Source organism: Euprymna scolopes, chromosome 1, assembly GCF_053919585.1.
Source record: "Euprymna scolopes isolate OS-2025 chromosome 1, ASM5391958v1, whole genome shotgun sequence".
NCBI classification, from domain to species: domain Eukaryota; kingdom Metazoa; phylum Mollusca; class Cephalopoda; order Sepiida; family Sepiolidae; genus Euprymna; species Euprymna scolopes.
The window spans coordinates 67,507,530-67,516,341 of record NC_136482.1 but is presented as its reverse complement, the minus strand read 5'-3'; the positions used below and the strand labels follow the sequence as shown (position 1 = coordinate 67,516,341).

The 8,812-nt window shown below is 31.8% G+C and overlaps 1 long non-coding RNA gene across 1 annotated transcript in view; it reads right to left on the bottom strand.

Annotated features, from left to right (window-relative positions):
- Positions 1–2,996: 2,996 nt before the first annotated feature.
- The window catches only part of LOC145301511 (uncharacterized), a 2,019,466-nt gene continuing 2,013,650 nt past the window's right edge, over positions 2,997–8,812 (bottom strand). Inside the window, exon 8 of the long non-coding RNA XR_013873525.1 lies at positions 2,997–3,058. This is a non-coding gene — a long non-coding RNA (uncharacterized LOC145301511). The remainder of the gene's footprint in view (positions 3,059–8,812) is intronic.

Sequence of the window (8,812 nt, the reverse complement as noted above, 5' to 3'; positions counted from 1 at the left end):
CATATATATGTATTTATTTATTTTACTTATACGTCAGTTTAATACATTTATTTTTAGTAAATGAAGTCTCCATATGTTATTTCCGAAATGGAAACGCTTCTATTAGTTTTACATTCGTATTAATTATTCATATTTAATAATGGTGCATCCAACGGCTGGCACTATCGAAAATGAAAACAGATTCAAGTGAATTTAAAAAAACAAGTTTATGAAGTATAATTTATACAGTGAATTATTTCTCGCCATAGCATTTATTTCTTATTTAACAAAGTTTTAAATACCCCTGGTTTTCTAGGTAGATAGTTATTGCTTAGTTTTATTCGCTGGGGTAATTACTCCAAAGTAAGTACGTAATATACTCGTCTGTAATTAATATTAAGAAAGAAAAGAACAAAATGCAATTTACTAAGAATGTAAGAAGGAATCTAATAAGTAAATACATGTTAAATATTTTTTAAATCGTTTAAGTAAACCAATGTATTTATATAATATTTCCTTTTTGTAGAATTTGACATTCCTTTTTTATATCTAATTTAATATATAAAAGACAAAATGGGCACGAGCGTATGTGTATGTCCGCGAAAGGCTTTTTACATTGGCTTTTTCGTCTCGGTTAGATTCCGCAAGAAATTTTCACATACTTCTCAGATCGTAATATCTCAGATTCGTAAACGGACACAGTCCCTATGTTTTTTGTTTCTTTTGATCGAGTTAAAGCAAATTCCAACTGTGGCATCGTTTCGGGTGTTTGTTTGTCTTTTTCGTCGAAAACCTTGGAGTTCGGACGGGGATTTCTGATATATCACTTAAGTAAATTAGTCCTCGGTCAATGTGGGGAAACCTCTTCATACTGAGGCAATTACTGCTTTTTTTGGATCTCCCCACATTAAGAACGATCTTGTGTCTAATTTGTTTTTGTGGGGAAGAAAATAGATACCACAACAGAACGCGGAAACCCTACCTGGTCCCCTTCCAGACTTAAAAGCAACGTTCATTTCTGCGCATGCGTGGCGACTCCTATGATTTTTAGTCAATTATCAACTCATTGGATTCACTCTTCTCTCTGGTCTAATGGTTAGCGAGGAAAACTAATTATTCTACGTTTTCGAGTTCGACCCAACCTTTCTCTCTATCTTTTTTTATTTTTATTTCTTCTTTGTGACAATATCCTCCACTCGGGCAAAGATAGATGATTACCAACTCATTGAATTCACTATCCTTTCTTTTTTTCACGTTCTTTTCCTCCTTCGCGATACGGGTTAGAGTCTGTCGTCCTACAACAACTGTTTTTTTTTTGTCTAATCCCTCAAACACCCAGGCAACGCCGGACACCCAGGCTAGTTTTATATAAATGATAAATATATGTTAAAGAAACGCCTGTGTTCTGTAAATAAAATGAATTTTTTTTAAATAACTGCATATTCAGACGATATTTGAAATATTTAATCTGTGTCACCTTTTATTACTGATAAAATTATCGGCTTAGACAGAATTCAATTAAAAGAGATTGAAATTTCTTTTGTTATCAAATAGAGGAAATCGTTTTTTCACTCGTTAGGTAGAAATACTCATCGATTAGTGTATTTAATTGTAATTAGGTTTAACTTTAAAAGACAGTGGACGTAATATCTGGCTAGTAACGATTCTATACGATGTTATACGTCCCTAAACCACATACCAATCAACGTTCTATATTATAAGAACGTTTATGAGAATATATAAAATCGGTAAATGTTGAATACTCGTCCATAAAATATGCCTTGCAAGTGAGCAATTGTACTTAAACGTGATTACGATAATTTGAAATATGACCAACGTCAAACTCGTCTAAAATGATCAATTGTATAGCACGTAATCAGTTTATCAGCACAATGCAAACTTGCAAAGGCATCACTCATTGCAATTTATGATCACACCTGTTGAACATTTGTTGAACACTTGTTGAACATCAACAAATTTCACTGATTTGTCTCAATCTGGCAACTACTTGATTAAGGACGCCACAGATTTACATATAAACTTTGCCATGTAACGAATTACCTGTATAGCCAACCCACAACAAATCGATTTCTGGCATCTATTTTAAAATAAGTATATTAAATAAGTATATTAAAGATTATGGGATGTGTATCAAACATAAAAACGATGTTGGTTTGAATATATTATGTTTTATATTTCGAGCAGTCATTTGATCTTGGTTACTAACTGCAGTGAAAACAAACATTTTACGACCAACAGTAACATACGCTCAAAATATTAAACTAAAATATGATAAACATAACAAACAAAACCGTACTTATAAAATGAATTTAAAATTAAAGTGATTTTTCGAAAATCTTACACAGAAAACTGACAATATCAGTTTTCTATCTAAGAGATAACAAGTCGAACTTAGTCAAAACTGTGCACATAGGGTTTCCAACCCAAAACATAAGTTTACGATAACATGAACTGAATTGAATCGTAATTCACGAATAATTTACCAACTGCAGTGAAAATTCAAAAACCTTGAAATAAGGATGATGTAAAAGAACAAATCTTCATCTGACAGAAGTATATATATACATATATATATATAAGTGGTTTTTGTTTTGATTTTTAAACGATAGTAATGTTTATGTCTCCGCCTCTTAGAACCGGTGTTTTTCTTAGAAAGTCGCCCAATTTTATTTGGACGTATTATTTATTTATTATTTTTAAAAACAGTAATCTACGGACACGCGTGTTTCGGAGCCCTACTCCTCTTCAGCGTAGCTTGACTGTTGGTAGGATTCGAAACTTGGATTATCGTTTAAAAAATCAAAATAACGCTGAAGAGGAGTAGGGCTCCGAAACACGCGTGTCCGTAGATTACTGTTTTTAAAAATAATATATATATATATATATATATATATAGAGAGAGAGAGAGAGACAGACAGACAGACAGACAGATAGATAGATAGATAGATAGTTATTTATAAGTTATGAGAGTTTTTTGAAGCATGAAAAACGATGTTACCTTTTGTATTTAATAGTTTTATTTATATTTCAAGCGGACCTCTGCTCTTGATCACAAAACCTATCGAAAAGAAAAAGAAAAAGAAAGCCGTTGAAAAAACTGGAAATTTGTAGTGTGGACAGCATTCGTTCCTAGCAATCATGTTCGAAAAAGTTCACGTGGATTATTTTAGCTGTTTGTGGAAGAAGATTGTATTTTTTATTTATTTTTTTTTTTTTTAAAGTTGCAACGTAATAGCGTTTGATTCAAACGGCAAAAATGAGACGCAATTAATTTCTATATGTATATTGGAATTGAAATGAAATTGTTAAACGGTAAAAATAATGTAATTAATAGTTATGATAATAATAGTACGGTAAAATATTAATAATAGTAATAAATTAAAATATTAATAATAGTAATAAATTAAAATATTAAATACAAAAAGTAACATCATCTTTCCTGCTTCAAAAACCCTGATAACCTATCCTAGAAGCATACGTGGACTTTTAACATTAGATAGATAGATAGATAGATATTGATCTCTCTCTCATTATATATATATATAGACCATAATATATATATATATATATGCGTGTGTGTGTATGTGTGTGTGTGTGTGTGTGTGTGTGTGTGTGTGTGTGTGTGTGTGTGTGTGTGTGTGTCCCAAAGATATTATTAACATAAAAAAGAATTGCGGAGTTTACTATTGGCCACAAGATATAAAAATTGGTCCGTTGCTTCATTGAATCAAGAAGACATCTACACTGATGAATCAATTTGTTGTATTGCCTTCAGCGACTGTGCGTCTGTCTGGAAAAAAGTTATACGTGAATTACGATGCAAAATGTTATGAAAAAAATGTAACATTTTCTCTATGTGAGATAGTTTGGGGATTCATGGAGATTTCCGGAGAAAATCTGCTTTTTGAAACGATCGATTTATGTAGCTCTCTGCCATGCTGTCTATCATTTTCTGATCCCATAGATTGAAGACAGATTTCGGGACGATGAATTTATCTTCCAGTATTGTATTATTGCTTCACTCCACACAGGGTTATTTACAAGATAATGCTTCACAGAGAATAATTTAGCTGCCCTTGAATGACCCCCCAAATAACCAAGATGTAAATTCAATAGAATATTTATGGGGAAATCTGAGGAGAAGATTAAGAAAATACTATCCATCAAATCTTGAAGGGTTCAAGTGTATAATTATGTACGAATATCAGTGTTAGCGGGAACTTGTTCTGATTTATGCACGGCCTAATATTAACGTATGAACGAAATAGGATAAGAAAAACGTGCTGCAACAAAGCGATAGTAATTTGTAACTTTATGTATACAAGTTTTCTTTTAAATAAATAAAACTTTTTCTTTTGAAACACTGCGATACTATTTACATATATCCGATTAAGCATACTGTCAAAAATAACATGTTAACATTTAAAAAAAATTGAAAACAAATATCATGGTGCAATTATATATATATATATATATATATATATATATATATATATATATATAGCATTGTTAAAAACAACAACACCTTCTCTTTAATGAAACTTTTTATGTTTTTCATTGTTTTTTATTATCTTATTCGTGAGTAAATCTAAAATAGCAATATATGTTCCATGTTTATAACGAACGTTTTCGTCCGATTTCGCGAATGTCTTCAGATAGAAATAATGTGCTAATGTTTCACCATTTCACTTTGTATCAGGATAAGTTGAAAACATTCTTTTTTTAAGATTTAAAAAAAAACTCATTCTCGGACAGAATCTTCTGAATAATTGAATTATATTCTTTTTTATTGAAGCATTTCTACAATATTATGTAATGAATTCTCGTCTCTCAACTACATTTTAAAAACACACAGCACTTTACCCCTTTTTTCTTTTCTCTCCATAAAATAAAATTGGAATTCTATTCGAACTACGAGGTTATAAGCTTTGAAGAAAGTTTGATGTGAACCGTATTACTTGTTTTAACAGTTTCCCTTCGTTCATCATTTTAAATTCATCTTTGCAGAGAAGTTTTACCCGAAACATTGCGACTATATATTCCGTATTTAAAGCCCTTTTTAAAAACTATTTAAAAAATACTCCTAGTTTATGCTTCTAAAAATGTATTATATCTACTAGCAGGAACCACATAAATTTCACGAAATAGGGAGATATTTATTTTATTAATCAAACATGTTTTGATAAAGCTAATATTTTTTATGAACATCACACAAATATTTTTTTGAACATAAAAACCAATAGCACAATGCAAATATGAGTATGTTACTATTTCTATAAAATGTATTAAACTCTATAAAGTGTAAACTGTATTTTCTTAATGAGATGAACTGAGGAGTACTAATAATTATTCAGAAAGTAATATTTTCCTACATAGTTCAATACATATAAATAAATTATATTCTAAGAGACAATCTTTAATTTATTTCTTCTGTCCAGCATCTCCATGGTAGACAATGTTCTTTTCTTATCGTGTTTCTTTCGAATATTTACTTTTTAGTTAATGTTCGGCTGACTGTTTCTTCGCTGAAGAACCGCGGCGCATCGAAATTGCAACGAATTCCTTTCTCACATAACTACAAACATAACCATATATTATTATCAATATATTCCATAATAAGGCTACATAAAAAGGAGGTTAAACTTAGATGCGTGTTCATGTTCGCCAGATTGGCCTTTTGAAAAGCAAATTTCGCGAATTTTGCCTTTTTGGGAGCAGACTAGCATTCAAATATCGTATTTGCCTTTTTTAAAGATTTTCCTACGGATTAATTTATGAATGGGCAAGCATGGAATATGATGCACAAAATGTTTGATGCAAGCCATAATACCTTTTAGACGTATTTCTAATCTTTAAATAATTATTGCACAACCAAAGAAACGGTAAAGATCCAGCTATCAACAACAATTTTGTACCATGCATTGAAAGTTGATCATCCTATGAAAGAAGATGCATAAAAAAGAAATTAAACCACAAAAGAGGCAGTCCATAGTTATAAATTTCTTTACTGGAGAGAATTTTCTAAACATATTGATAACATCTGGGTAATTTGTTTGAAAGTGTTCTATGTATATTGTGAAGGTTTATAAACGTAACAATTGCTCAGTGCTATAGGCAGGTAATACTACTTTCTTAAGTTATGTTTGATTGGATATAGAATTCAATAATTTAGTCACGTAAAATGATCTGATAAGCCGGGTGGGATAATATAAAACGAAATGAAGGCACATTAAAGTAAACTCAGCGAATTACATAGACAGTTACTTACGAATGAAATTATCCTGTACCACCCCAAGACCACCATTCGCCTATGTACGGAGTATTGTTGCCACATGTAGGTTGGTGCATCTGCTACTAGTCTCTCGCTGTTGGACAGGGTTAAAAAGAGAGTCGCCCACCTCATAGGTCCTGAACTGTAATCAAAGCTTCAACCGCTGTCCTATCGACGAAATGCTGCATCCCTCTGCTCGTTCTGCAAATATGTTAATGATAGATCCTTTGACGAACAAAATCCATTCTACTCTCTCGACGTTAATACTCCCGACAAACCCGACAAGTATCAAACTCCCATGTCTACACAGTGGAGGTCTCTAGACGTAAGAAGTCCTTCTACTCTAATACTTTTTCCCAGGAACAGCTATACTCTTGAACTCCCATCCGGGTTCCTGTTTTCCTAACTGTACTGACATGCAGAAAGTCAAATGTAATGTGAACAGACATCTTTCTGCTCAACTCTCTATATGAAATGATGTCCTCTACATCGCAGTGGCATTGTGCCTGGTCTGGAATAAAAATACAATAGACAAAAGGTAATAGACTGCCGATATCGTGCGCGTGATAAAATCACATGTGTACAGCCCTTACGTTATTATTTATCTGACGATTATTATTATTATTATTATTATTATTATTATTATTATTATTATTAGTAGTAGTATTAGTATTAGTAGTATTAGTATTAGTAGTAGTGTTGTTGTTATTTTCGTTCTTGTTTATATTGTTGTTGCTGAGAATAATACACTCAGAAATTATTTACGAGAGACGTTGCAAAAGTAAGCCCTTTTATTTTATTGTGCCTGAATGAATCAGAGAGGATTTTAAATTGTTTTTTCATGATTCATTAATGAAGTTTTATCTCACTGCTGCAAGTATTGGTGGTGAGAGATTGTAAGAAAGTAGCCTACAGCGTAGCTCGACTGTTTCTAGGGATCGAACTTCAGACCATGTTTACCACAGTCCGGCGCCTTAACCGTTAATCATGATCTTAAGTTCCATCCCTAGAAATAGTCGAGCTACGCTGATGAGAGGCAATTACCTCGAAACACGCGTGTACGTAACTTACTGTTTTAAAAATAATAAATGAACAAAAATGTTATATACGTCCAAACAAATTATATGCGACTTTCTAAGTAAATAAAAAAATGAGCTTCGAGGCGAAGCCACTATTTAACCGTATTTATCGTTTGAAAAAAAAAACAAACAAAAACAACAACAACAGATCTAAATTAATAAGCGATAAAAATAGACATAAAGTCATCTAGGGTTCCTGGCCTAACGGTTAAGGCGCCGGACTGTGGTAAAGATGGCCTGACGTTCCATCCCTATAAACAGTCTAGCTACACTGATGAGAGGTAGTTACCCCAAAACACGCGTGAAGTAGATTACTGTTTTAAAAATAGTAAATAAACAAAAATGTTATATTATACGTCCATGCAAATCCACTATTTAACCGTATTTATCGTTTGAAAAAATAAAAAACAACAACATATATATATATATATATACGTACACACTTTATATATATACTTTTTATTTGTTTTATCTAAGCATTTATTTATCCCTAGACGTTCATGTATATTTTTCAAGTAGACAGTTACAAGTAACTAACGACCTCTTTAAGCGATATTACTTATACAAAAGCGAAGTCTCTAACGAACATTTTACAAGAGTTTCCAGCACAAGATAATCAGCAGGTTACATCTCGTGATATTCAGAATAAAGCAAGCCAATGCAATTTAATATATTTGAAAAGGAAAAAGACAAAGAAAAAACAAAGAATAAACAGTATATTTTAAAGTATAAACGAAAAACTAAAATAGGAAAAAAGAAAGAAAGAAGAAATAAAAAAGCAAAAAGAAGCAACACGAATAATAATAACATCAATGATAATAAATTATCAAAAGTAAAAAAAAATATTTAATAATAAATAATATTAAAGCTAAAATAATAAAAAATAATATAACTATTACTAATAAACAATTACAAATATAATGTCCGTAATAGTAAAGAATATCTCCAGATTATGATGCTTCCATTGCGCACGGAAACCGCTATTTCCACTGGTTTCAGCGAAATAGATGAACTGAAAGTCAATCGCTTTCTGAACGGAAAGCGACCACTGTTAGAGATTAATAAAGAACGCGAGAGAGTTGTATATTGTTCGTCCGGTCCAAAGTCACTAAGCACAAGCTTAGTTCTCATGAGTTTTGTTGAATAACGAACAAGGTCCAGAATAGAAGCGTGTCCTCTATACCAACCATCATAAATGGACATGAGGTAATCTTATTAGCGTCAGAACAAGCCAAGCTCTTTTGGAAAAACTTTGCAGCAAATTCTACCCCATGCAATTAAGCCCGTTTACTTTTCATATTTCCTCAAGTGGTTGACAAAACGCTATGCCACATACACATAATAGTACCTGATGTTACCAAACTTATAAAAAATGTCGATTCCAGTAAAGCAACTGATCTCGATGGCATTCTAATTTTAGTGCTCAAAAACAACCAAAATTATCCCCCATACTTAAAAGGCT